The sequence below is a fragment of the Notamacropus eugenii genome, chromosome 1, assembly GCF_028372415.1.
Source record: "Notamacropus eugenii isolate mMacEug1 chromosome 1, mMacEug1.pri_v2, whole genome shotgun sequence".
Classification (NCBI taxonomy): domain Eukaryota; kingdom Metazoa; phylum Chordata; class Mammalia; order Diprotodontia; family Macropodidae; genus Notamacropus; species Notamacropus eugenii.
In genome coordinates, this window is record NC_092872.1 from 364,892,412 (window position 1) to 364,905,790 (window position 13,379).

Sequence of the window (13,379 nt, forward strand, 5' to 3'; positions counted from 1 at the left end):
GCCAGCCAGCCAACAGGAGCAGAAAGGCTGAGCTGAACTGTCCTTGAAATTCCTGTTACTCCCCTTCTTCAACCCCTCCATATTAGTTTCAGAGGGGTGGAGGGACAAGGAGCAAGAGAAAGGGAGAGAAAAATTATTTTACTGTTCAGTTTATATGGTTGGTAACAGCAAGTAAAAGAATGTAGGAGAAGTAGAAAGAAATAAGTTATGTGCAGTTTCAAAGCGGCTTGAGGGAAAGGCAGGAGAATTTAAGCAGGTAGAGATGATGAGCGGGGGTATCGAGTAATCAGAAGGCTTGGAAGAAGTACAAAAGGGAGGGAGGGAATTTATCTTTTTCCCTCAGATCAAAGAGGCATGCTAGCAACAATTTAACCATTTCCTGCCTCACCCAAAAGAAGAAATTTTAGTGTAATGGGAAATAACAGAAAGTAATTGAATTCATTCTGGTTGTATTTGGAATTGTGAACAGGTGAAATGTGTCATTCTTAATTTAATGTTTAAGATAGGTTAGAATGTATTAAAGTTTGGTGTAAGTAAGCAGAAGATTAGAAAGTAAAAGAAAATCTCAAGTAAGCAACTTAGAGCTGAGAGTTTTGAATTTAGGTTTAATTAGATCAATATATTTGATGCCAGACAATGTATTTAAAGTAAAAAGATAATAAGTTTAGGTTTTTCTTTTTCTTTACAGAGTGGGAGGGCCAGAAAGGGGTGGCCTTGGGAATCCTGGCACAAATAAGAGGAGGGCAGAGACACCCAGTAGCATTTCTGCCAAAAATGTTAGATCCAGTAACAAAAGGATAGGTATTTGTTAGATGCAACGTTAATCTAATGTAACTGTTACACGATTTTAAATTTTGTAATTTATTGCATATAGATTGGGGTTTTAAAAAGATGTGATAGAAATTTGATAATTTGAAACTTATATTTGTCATCAAAAAAACGGAGTTGAATAGGTTAATGGCTTATTTTAAGTTTTAAGTAAACTTAAATAAGTTTAAATTTTTAGGTAATTCATTTAAATATTGTATTAGAATTTGCATTGTTAAGTTAATTAATGAATTGGTTAAAAAGAGCTGTCATGAATTTTTTTTTTTATAAGAGTTTCCTTGTTGTAGCATTCTTATTAAGAAAATGAGAATGCTTTAAAAATGTACGTATATATATATAGGTGTGATTTTCAAGCCTGTTTCATCTGAGCATGTATTATGTTAAAAGTTTATTTCTGCTGTTGAAAAGGAAATTTTAACTAAAATTGTTTTTGCCATGAATCAAGCATTTACTCTAAAGTTATGTTTGTAAAAGAAAGTTTATGGGCAAATGTGAAAAGGCTTTGGGTTTAGATCTTTTCTTGTGATTTCTGTCAGTTAGTTTCAAGGGGATTGTGATAAATTGTAAACTGTTCGTAAGAGAGGAAATATTTGGTGTATTAAGAAATACTTTGTAAAATCTGTTGTATGGATTTTTGGAAGGCCTACCTATCCAATTTGTATTTGTAAGTTACAAAAGTGGGAAGAATTTAGTTTCTCTAACAGGATGTGAAAATGCAGTTGATGTCATCTGAAATTTATTGTTCGGGTTCATAGCTAAAACAATTTGTTATCACTTATGAAAATTATGTTTGCCATTTGTAATTCTAATGCTAAAGCCTAAAGCTGGTACACTGTGTGTATATGTGGGAAAAGAAGCAGTCCTCAGGCTAGTAACAAGTACAGCCCCAGCAGCTGAGGAGATTGTATATAGAACTTGCTTTGGTGAGAATTTGAAAATGTGTAAGAAATGATCTTCAGTGATTGACTTTTTAGGGCCAATTTAAGATCTAAGATGTAAATAAAATCCCTGGGAACATTCTTTCTAAATCTAATGGGAATAAATAGATGTTGTATCATTGTTCCATAGAATAAGATTGGGATTTAAAATTAACTGTAATTGTATTTTATTTACAGGATTCAGGGAAAGGAATCCCTTTAAAAAAAAAGGGAGGGGGGGTGGCCCCAGGTGGTCTGGGAGCTCCAGGAATGGTCTTGATGGGAGTGGCCAGTAAACTGGAGATTTGGACTGATAGAACTAAGAGTGGGAAGTAGAATAGACTTGGGCATAGTGATAGAGTGGACCTTAGGAGAGTCGGTTCACATGGAAAAAAAAAAAAACAAGGAGTTTTCAAGGTGAGGTTTTCCAGGGCCTTTAGACAAATGAGACTAAAACTCTTTTGGGGTAATGGACAAAGGTCCCAACTTGGAATGAGATCTTTACAAGTTACAAAATGATGTAAAAGCAATTATTATTAAAACAATTGACTGAATTAATTACTGAGACTAAATCAGAGGCATCTTCAGTTTGGGGAAAAGAATTTCAGTCTAATTTTCTTAGAGGTAGGTAGCCTCTGGTAATATTTGGCATTGAAAGTTAAGTGATTGTTTTGATTTGAATTCATTAACATAAAAATTTAAGTTAGTGTTTGAACTTATCACATGTGTAGCTCATTCTTTTAGACTGAGCAGGGTTAGAAAGGGATAAAGTAGTTTGGGAAACAGATATAAATCTACTAGAGCAATGACTTATGATTGTTATTCAATCAGGAACTAGAACATGTATAGAAAGGCATGTAAGCTACTTAAGACTTGCTTCAAAAGATGTTCCTTGGCCAATGTGAAATTAGTCATGCTTGAAACTGATTATTGGAGCTTGCTATTTTAAGATTTTTGTGGGACTATTAACTGACTGTTCTTCTGAGTCTAACTCCAGGTGTGGATAGCAAGAGAGGCGATCTGAGCCACTGATCCATGATGCCAGTAAGCCTGTGAGATGCTGGTATGAACTGCAAAAAGGTGATCTCATGGGAAGGTCTGGAGAACGACTGTTCAGCCTGGGCTGAGGTAGGATTCTCCTGACTCAATTTCCCCACTGACACCTGGTAGACTTTAAGCCTGGCTGAATGCCAGTTGACAATCTACTCCTGCCTGGAACTGACATGAAGTAAGGGAGATGTCGTTTCCCTGCAATGTCCCTACTCTTAGTGGCAAATACCTAAAATCAGAAGTTTTGTAAGTAACAATACAGATCTGTTGAATAATAGATTGTTGGTAGGGGAACATCTGAGGTTAAGTCTAAAATTGAGCTAACAGGTTTAGGACTTTAGACCAACAACAATAAGTTAGGGTCCTCTAATTCTTAGTAATAGTGTGGAGATGATTAGGTCAAGGGCTTGTGAGACTAGCATGCATAGTTATTATTTTGTCCTAGTTGGTTAATGCTAAATGAAAAATGGTTTGTGGACCATATTGTAAATGCTTTAAAAGAAGCATCACATGATCAGAAGTTGGAATTGTTTTATGATGTGATATGCACTGTGTTAAAAATGATTATTTATTATATTTATATAAGTACTGGAGCCTGGTATTGACTCCTTAGTGAAATCTCATCTTCCTAATGAGGGAATGAATAATGACTTACTGTGAAATGTAGAAGCTGCATTTTAATGTGAATTTTATTTTCTTTTAAAAAAATATGACAATTTGTCAAATTTTCAATTTTGATTTTTGTAAGAGTGATAGGAATGGTAATCTAAGATGGTATTAAGTTCAGTTTTGTAGGAGAGTGGACATCTGGATTTCTACAAGAAGATAAAGAGAAGAAGATGCTGAGATGCTGTGCTGAAGACTGTTTGAAGGAGCATCCAGATCAGAAAACTGCATAAGATGATACTTCGCCCCAGACTGCTATATGAGATGGAACCTCTAAATGGACAATTCATTAATTTACCTTTCCCTTTCAATCTCTGTATGAAGGGAAGGATTCATAAGGGAAAGAATGTGAAGGGGTCATGACTATGACTATTTGTGGAGTTGTATATATATGAATAGTACTAAGAATAACACAGAATATAAAGAATGGGGATGGAAGTGGGAGAATGGGACACATAGGATGATGTTTGATACTTTCTGGAGTGTAATCAGCAGAACTGGGGAGAATTATCAACATTGTATATGGAAGAGGAAGCAACAACTATGGAGGTGTAAGTCAGAGATCATGAAAGAAGGACCATTAGGCCCGGAAGATGTGAAGTACTTTCTGGCTGCGGATTATAGGGTAAGACTGTTTCTAGAGGAAAATCCTGCTTTGAGAGGACATTATTAGATATGTGGACAGACAGCTTATACTCACCTTCCGTTAAACTGGAGGGGTGTTTGTTATATTGGATTGGTGAGACCTAATTTCTTTTTCTTGCCTGAATCAGGGAAACGGCATCTGGGGGTTCCTCTATATGATGATCTAGTCAAAAGGAAGAGGAACATTGACACCTCCTTCACTCAGACCGGAAATGCAAATGGGTGGGGTGATACTTGGCCACCTAAGAGGATAATTAGAGAGTATGGGCCTGCAACTTGGGCTCAAGATGGGAGTTGGGGTTATAGAACCCCTATATATCTGTTAAACAGACTAATCAGACTCCAAGCAGTAGTTGAAATTATCACCAATCAAACAGCAGAAGATTTGAACTTATTGGCCGATCAAGCCACACAAACTAGGGAAGCAGTACTGCAACATAGGTTGATCTTAGATTATTTACTTGCAGAAGAAGGGGTAGTTTGTAGAAAGCTCAATATATCCACATGTTGCTTGAAAACTTGATGATAATGGAAGAATAGTGAAAGAGATCACCAAAAATATTAGGAAGGTTGCTCATGTTCCTGAACAAACTTGGAACTCCCTTTTCAATACGTCTTGGTGGTCCTGTTTTGAAGGGAGCTGGTGGAAGAGATTACTGTGGTTTGGCATCATAGCAATTAGTGGTATCATATTACTTCCTATTTGTTTACCTTGTTTGATTTCACTTATTACTAAAATAGTTAGAAATTCTCTACTAAAACTTGCTAGAGTAGAAGAGAGGACTGAAGGAGCCATTCGTTTGATGATACTAAAAGAAAGGATGGGCACCTGTGGAGACAAAAGACTAGCGTGTGGGATAAAAAGACCCTTACTCAAAATCTTAAATAAATGAAGAGGTTTCTCAATAAGAACAGAAAGAAAAGGATTTATTACAATTCTCGAGCAAGGGACGTCCTTCCACCAGGTCAGGGAATCTGGTGGACGAAGGCAACTTATAGAAATTGAAGCACCATTTTTATACCCTAAAGCAGAGAATCCCACCTCCCCACTATCCCACCTCTCCATTGGCTGGGAGGTGGGCTCACAATCTAAGCGCGAAATACTAGACAAACCCTGGGAAATCTTCACCTATCCCAACACAATTACCTCATTTAATATCTAACTTAACTGCTGATGTGGCTTTAGAAAAGAGGGGAGGGGGAGCTAGTAGTGTTGATGTGGTACAGTACAACAAACAATGGGGAGATTTGAGTAACTTCCAAGTTTCAGCTACAGCCCACAGCACTTTCACAAAGAAAGCTGGTAGCTGGTGGGGGGTAGGGGGGACAACTAACTGACCGTCCACAAGCCCTGGATACCTGAAACTCACGTATCCAAGAACAGAGGCCTTATGGAAGAGAAATTTTATTTAGAAAGTTTAATATTCCCCATATTTTTATTATGAAAAGTCTTCACAATCTCCTCATCTTACTCAGTCTCTCCTCTTCTCTGTCATCTGAAGACTTTTCCTACCACTACTAATAGAGATTATCTGTTAAATGATCTCCTTCACATTTCATACTCTCATACCACTCCTTCTTCTCCTTCATTCTTTTAAAGGAGAAGACCAAATTTGGACAAAAACATGTACAATCTCTAAAATTAAATATAATTCTCACATTCTTTCCCCTATACATTCTTCCCTTCATCTATCCCCTTTTATATGAATATAGGTAGAAAGCAAAGTTAGTCAATACATTGACAAATTATAAAGTGACTATCCCCATGTTATAAGTACAGATACAGAGATTTAAGATACAAAGGTAGATCAGTGAATTATCCATTCAGAGGTTCCATTTAATCTGGGGAGGGGCATCATCTGATGAGTTTTCTGATCTAGATGCTCCTTCAGGCCATCTTCAGCACAACATCTCTGCACGTTCTTTATCTTCTTGTAGAAATCCATTTGTCCACTCTCCTACAAAACTGACCTTTAATACCATTTTAGATGACCATTCTTAAGCTTTATACACTCATCACTCTACAAATTCAAAATTGGGACTTTGGCCAGTTGTCATATTTAAGAAATCCACATCTGAATCCAATATTTACATCTTACATTCAGATCTTTTAAAGCATTTACAACATAGGCCACAAACCATTTTTCTTTTAACCAGCTGAGACAAAATAATGATTAACTATGTATGCTAACCTCACAAGCCTTGTTAACCTGATGGTCTCCACACTATTACTAGAAATTAAAAGACCCTAATTTATTGTTGTTAAGTCTGAAGTCCCAAATCTAATTGCTTAATTTTAGACTTAACCTCAGATGTTCCCTACCAACAATCTATTATTTAATAAATCTGATATTAAGTTTAGAAAACTTTTGACTATAAGAAATTGCCACTAAGAGTAGGGACATTGCAGGGAAATAATATCTCCCTAACTTCATGTCAATTCCAGGCAGGAGCAGATTGTCAGCTGGCATTCAGCCAGGCTTAAAGTCTGCCAGGTGTCAGTGGGGAAATTGAGTCAGGAGAATCCTACCTCAGCCCAGGCTGAATAGTCACTCTCCCAACTTTACCATGCCGTTCATGGCCAGCATCTCACAGGCTTACTGGCGTCATGGGTCAGAAGCTCAGACTGCCTTTCTTACTATACATACCTGGAATTAGACTCAGAAGAACAGTCACTTAATAGTCCCATAAAATCTTAGAATAGCAAGTTCCAATAATCAGGTTTCAGATATGACTATAATTTCACATTGGCTAAGGAAAATCTTTTGAAGCAAGTCTGAAGGCTTGCATATCTTTCTATACATGTTCTTGTTCCTTACAGATTTACGTCTGCTTCCCAAGCTTCTCCATACCTTTATAACCCTGCTCAGTCTAAGAGAATGAGCTACACATATGACAAATTCAAACACCAATTTCATGAAATGAATTCAAATCAAAACAGAAACATTTAACTTTTCCGTAAATGCCAAATTTTACCAGAGGTTACCTGTCTCCAAGAAGCTTAAACTAAAATTCTTTTCCCTAAACTAAAAATGTCTCTGATTTTAGTCTCAGTAATTAATTCAGTCAACTGTTTTAATGCTAATTGCCTTACATCACTTTGTAACAAGTAAAATTCTTATCCCAAATTGGGACCTTTGTCCATTACCCCCAAAAAGTTAAAGTCCCATTTATCTAAAAGGGCCCTGGAAAACCTCACCTTGTGCCACGTATACTAACTGTCTAGCGGCCCATGGAGACATGTCACTATGCCCTGTTAATCCAATTCTCCAGGTTACTGGCCACTCCCATCAAGACCATGCTGGAAACCCCTAAACCATCTGGAACCACCCTGAATTCCTTCCTCAGTCCCTCTATCACAATGGGGAACTGAGCCAGAAGGATCCCATCCCAGGCTGAGGACACAATTTTCCCCTGAGGTTTGTCCATTAGATAATAAATTTCACTTAATCAAAAATTTTACCAGGACTCACATCTTCAATTTTAAATTTGTCCTAAAAGCCAATCACTAAAAATTATTTATCACCAAAAGAAATTCCTAGTTTAAGAATTCCATATACAGCTTACACTTCACATACAGATTCCAACTTTAACAAAGTGAAGGGCCACACCTCTTAAGTAATCATTTTAGACTCTTCACATATTAGAGACCTCTAGATGGGACTGGGGCCACTCCTTTCCTTCACTACAAGAAATAGTTAACATCTGTCCTCTGAGTATCTCCAGTTCAAATTAGATCTTAAAAAATCCTTTTGTAATGACTGAACTTCCAAATAAAAGGACGGGAGGGGGGATGGGACCAGGAAGCTTTCCTAAAATTTTCCAGAGAGCTACTTGAAACCATAAAATTCCCAGTCTCCCTTCTTATAACAGATTAGCTTACAAATATAAATTTGATCGGTAAACCTTTCAAAAATCATACACAAAGATTTTATAAAGCATTTCTTAATACAACAAATATTTTCCTCTTTTAAGAACAGTTTACAGTTTATCACAAAACCCTCATCAACCTAAATGACAAAAATTAGAAGACCTAAAACCCAAGGTCTTTTCACATTTAACCATAAGTTTCCTTTTAAATACTTTGTAAATGCTTTATTCATAGCAAAAAGCAATTTTAGTTTAAACTTCTTTCTTAACAACAGACATGAACTTTTTAATCTACTTGATACATCCTTAGATGGAACAAGGCTTAAGAATCACAAATCAATTCATCATTAATTTAACAATGCAATTTCTAAATGCCAAATAACAATATCTTTCTGCTTGATCCTGATAGGAAAAGTATTCTCAGATGCTGCCTATTATTCCTTCAGGACAGATTTTAACTTGAAACCATATCAAACCTAGATTTATATTTAAAAAAACAAAACATTTTAACCCTCCTCTTCTTTTTACTCTACTTCTTTAAAGGGCTAAAGAGCCCTCTTCCATCTCCCTCCCCTCTCAAGTCCAGCAGTTTGGGGGTCTCACTCCAACCTTTAAATCATATGTGTGTGTGGGCCGGGGGGGGGGGGGGGGGGGGGGGGGGAGGGGGAGGGGCGTAACTTTTCCTTTCTCCACGTAGCCTAAGCACATGGACAGAGTTAACACTTCTGAAAGAAATCTCATCAAAATTCTAAAGTGTATTTGCAATTTTTACACACCTTTTGGTATCAAATATATTTATCTAATTTAAACATAAATTACAAATTTTAGATTTTAGATCTCATTAAATCAAAACTCAACTTTTCACTCCAGATTGCCTGTCTTTTACTCTGCTAACTTCCATTTCTGATCCTTCTTCAGGTAAGGTAGAGAATTGCCTGCCACTCCTGTATAATCAAAAAAACACCTCCTTACCCAGACAAAAGGGACTAAATAATTTAATAATACTTACAAATCACAGCAAGCAATTTTTAAATCCCATAATCTTCCATAACTTTTGTCTGTTGGTTTCCTAAACAAGCTAAGCATTTTCTTAAGGAGGGGGGAAGGAAGGAGGGGCACAAAGTCTAAACACATCCCACCCAATTTCTCCCTTCCTTTTGTATTTTAAAGGAACCCAATATTCACTACCTCTTCCTTAAAAAGAAACTTAGAGGTTAAAAACCTAACCATTTAATTTAACTTCACAATTTAATTAATAAAGCCACTATGCAAGTACTCTGCAAAGTACCATAAATCTTCCTTTTCAACTTCAAAAACTGGCCAGGCATTGGTAACATTGTAGTTTAACGTTCTTGGGTTTAGGGACAGCATTCCTAATGCCAGTTATAATTAACTCTCTCAAGTCCTGCATATGGATTCTATGGGCTTCATTATTATGGTCCCACCAAGGGTCCTGAGTAGGGTATTTTTGGTCAGCTGGTACCAACCCGGCCACTGGTGGGTACCAGTCTTCCCATTCTATCATAACAGCCTTTCTTATCATGTCCCTTTCTTCTTGAGAGAATAAGATATTTAAGACATTCATTAATTCACTCCCAGTATATATTTATTAGGTCCCCCAAAACACACCTAATTGCTCTAATAAGCCCTATGGGTCTGTCATTAGGGCTTTTATTTCTTTCTTAAAATTTCTCACCTCGGCTGCGCTAAGAGGTACATTGACATAAATCAAGCCTCCTTGAACTGACGGGACCTCTCTAAGAAAATAAAACTCAGTGGATGGTTTTTTTGGTTTCATTTTCAAGGGTAAATTTTCCTGATCCTTTAAAAGTTGTCCCAATTCTCTAAATAGAGGACCACGTAGCTCACTAGAACTACATAAGTCCTCTTCGCCTTTTTCTTTAGGTTCAGAGAGGGGGGGTGTGGAGCCACCAAGCACGCTGCATAGGAAGGAGAGAGTGAGAGGAGCGCATCCTTTCTCCTCTTCCTCCTCCTTTTTATCTTTCAATACCATCTGCTGAGCTTCTGGCATCCAAAGGGCAGCATAAGTGCCTTCCTCTGAATTAAAGGGGTTTTCAGCATTTACACACAGATTCAACTTTTAGCATATCCAATCTTCTAAGGACCCATACTTGGGCCATATTACTCCTCCTACATCTGCTTCACCCCAGATAAAACAACACTACCTTATCACTTTTTTTCATCTTTTTCCCTATATTTTGGTTACTTCATTCCAATTCTAAGTCTATTCCCGAAGGGGCCATTTACCGGTATATCAATATCATTCAATCTTTGCTCCGAAGTGACAGGCTTAGACTGCTCTTTTCCCATTGGACTTACCAAGTCCCTCACAAGAGCTACACTACTAAGGTTTTTCTTTCCCTCGAGACAAAAACCTTCCAGGAGAGGTCGCCCTAACTCCCAAGAGTCCCCCTGAAGCCTCTCCTTTCATTGAGGTTTTCCTGAATCCTTTCCCTAGATTCCAAAAATTTAGAGGGAAGTTGTCACTGAACTTCCCGAGTCTGAGACTCAATGAATAAACCTCCAGACTCCTGAGTGTTTACCTCCGGGCTATGCATGCACAACTTTCAAAGACTGTCTCCTTCACCAGCTAGCCGGAGTTTGCTTTCACCTCTTCACCTCACTGATTTGGAGCCTTTACCCTTTTTCTTACCATTTACCGTTTAATTTTCTGTTTTCTTTTTCTTTTCGTTCTCTGTCTGTTCCTCTGAGTACCTCTTTGTCTCCAGGGTTTTTGCCCCTCAGGGCAGGAATTCCTCCCTCTTTGGTCAGGGACTATCAGAGAAAGCTTTCTGATAGGCTCCTGCACCTGATCCAAATGGGAAGGAGTTGCCACTTGAGGGCATTCCTGGACCATGCACCAACTGTGTGCGATAAAAAGACCCTTACTCAAAATCTTAAATAAAGGAAGAGCCTTCTCAATAAGAACAGAAAGAAAAAGATTTATTACAATTCTCGAGCAAGGGACGTCCTTCCACCAGGTCAGGGAATCTGGTGGACGAAGGCAACTTTTAGAAATTGAAGCACCATTTTTATACCCTAAAGCAGAGAATCCCACCTCCCCACTATCCCACCTCTCCATTGGCTGGGAGGTGGGCTCACAATCTAAGCGCGAAATACTAGACAAACCCTGGGAAATCTTCACCTATCCCAACACAATTACCTCATCTAATATTTAACTTAAATGCTGATGTGGCTTTAGAAAAGAGGGGAGGGAGAGAAGCAGGAGATGGTAGTGTTGATGTGGCAACAGTACAACAAACAATGGGGAGATTTGAGTAACTTCCAAGTTTCAACTAGAGCCCACAGCACCTTCACAAAGAAAGCTGGTAGCTGGAGAGGGATGGGGGGAGGGGGGGGCGACAACCAACTAACCATCCACAAGCCCTGGATACCTGAAACTCAGGCATCCAAGGACAGAGCCTTATAGAAGAGAAGTTTTATTTAGAAAGTTCAATATTCCCCATATTTTTATTATGAAAAGTCTTCACAATCTCCTCATCTCACTCACTAGTGTGATTATAGCAAGAATAATTCATATTTACATTTTGCTCTAAGATTGAAAAGTATTTCCTTTATAATAATCCTGGCAGCTAGGCAGAGCAAGGACTATTTTTCTTATTTTACAGATGAAATTGAGGTTCAGATGTGTAAGCTGTCATCATTAGTTTAAACAGAGAAATGAATCAAAAGATTATTTAGCTGAACTGACCAAAATGAACTGGCTGGCATTTTGGGGGCAGGGTCTATGATTCAATCATTCTGGGTGGAGGGGAGTTTGGGTCAACACATCTGCCACCTCACAGTCAATAAATATAATTACTTTGCCTTTCACAAGTGTAAAGACTTAAGTACTTGGGATAAGAATTCAATATCTGGTAAAAATTTGTTGGGAAAACTGGAAAACAGTCAAGCATAAATCAGGCATACACCAACATCTTGCACCTTTACCAAGATGAGGTTAAAATGGATACATAACTGACACATAAGAAATTGCAAGAAAATTAGGAGAACATGGAACACATTACGTATCAGACTTATGGATAGGCAAAAAATAAATACATACTAAAACTTCTCTATGAAATTTTCTCTCATCTAGTTAGCCAGAATTAAATGTCCCTGAGAAATTCCATAGCCCTTTGTTGGTACGTCCTCTTATCATCCTCTACCTGATATTCTAGCAATCTAGATGATTACTCCCCTGAGGAAAGGAATATGTTTTATTCAACTTGAATTCTCCTTTACGGCCCAACATTGAGTTATGAAGTCAAGAAATGTGTGTCGAATTGAACAAATCAAATAAATTTACACAACAAGATATTTGTGTTTTTTCAAAACAACTTATTATCTGCCCCACACCCTATCAAATTAATGGACTTTCTAGGCTTTACTAACACCAGGGGGTGTGAAGATGTCCAGAAATTCCTATCACTCTTTCCTTTGTCCCTGAACTGTGCAATTCCTTTTCCTTCTAGGCTCTGCACAAGGCTGTTTTGAACATTGATGAGAAAGGAACTGAGGCTTCAGGGGCAACTTTCGTAGAAGCGATACCTATGTCCATTCCTCCTGTCATTGACTTCAACAGTCCTTTTCTGATTGCCCTTTATGAAAAAAGTACAAGGAGCACAATTTTCTTAGGGAAAGTTGTGAATCCTTCTGGAAATTAACTTCATCAATCTCAGTCCCCCAAGATCTCAGTGTTTGCTCCTCTTCTACAAAATAAAACATCAGCATCCTGCTCACACCTGTCCTCTCAGTATGGATTCTCAATATCTTCCATATCAATTCATTTTAATGATTCATAGGGATATCTACAAATTACTAAGGCAAATAGGAAGGGAAGCTACTTGTAAACACTAAAAAATTTAGACCTTAGCAATTTAGAGGTAAAAGGATTCTAAGAATATGAAATGATGGTGCTGTGGAGGACCTTAGAACACAGACTTTTGAGGCCCAGAAAGGGATTGAAATAGATTCAGTCTTATGCTCTCAAAAATTCTCTGTACCATATCCCATATAGATTTCCTCTGGGTCTATCAGAAATTAACTGGTTTTCACCCAATCCAGGGGCTCCCTTGGAGACATCAGAATAGAGTTCATGTATAGACCTCTGTGAAAAAAAGTAAAAGTGACGTGATTTCAGTGGGGTTTATCTATCTTTGTAGTCCACTCAGTGGCCTAGTAATAAACTCTATATAAAACAGGCAGTGTAAAAAATTGTACATTTCATTGAATTGATCAAGTCAAAGCAATCATTTGTTAAGCATCTATTCTGTGCCAGACACTGTGACAAACAACTCAGATAAAGAGAAAGGCCAGAAACAGTCCCTGGCCTTCAAAGAGCTCAAATCTAAATGAGAAAAAATATGTAAAGAACCAAGT

General features: G+C 37.7%; 1 long non-coding RNA gene across 2 annotated transcripts in view; it reads right to left on the reverse strand.

Moving 5' to 3' along the window:
* The window catches only part of LOC140518318 (uncharacterized), a 29,520-nt gene extending 17,491 nt beyond the window's left edge, over positions 1–12,029 (reverse strand). For both annotated transcript variants that reach the window (XR_011971901.1, XR_011971900.1), the window contains exon 1: positions 8,835–12,029. This is a non-coding gene — a long non-coding RNA (uncharacterized lncRNA). The remainder of the gene's footprint in view (positions 1–8,834) is intronic.
* Positions 12,030–13,379: the final 1,350 nt, after the last annotated feature.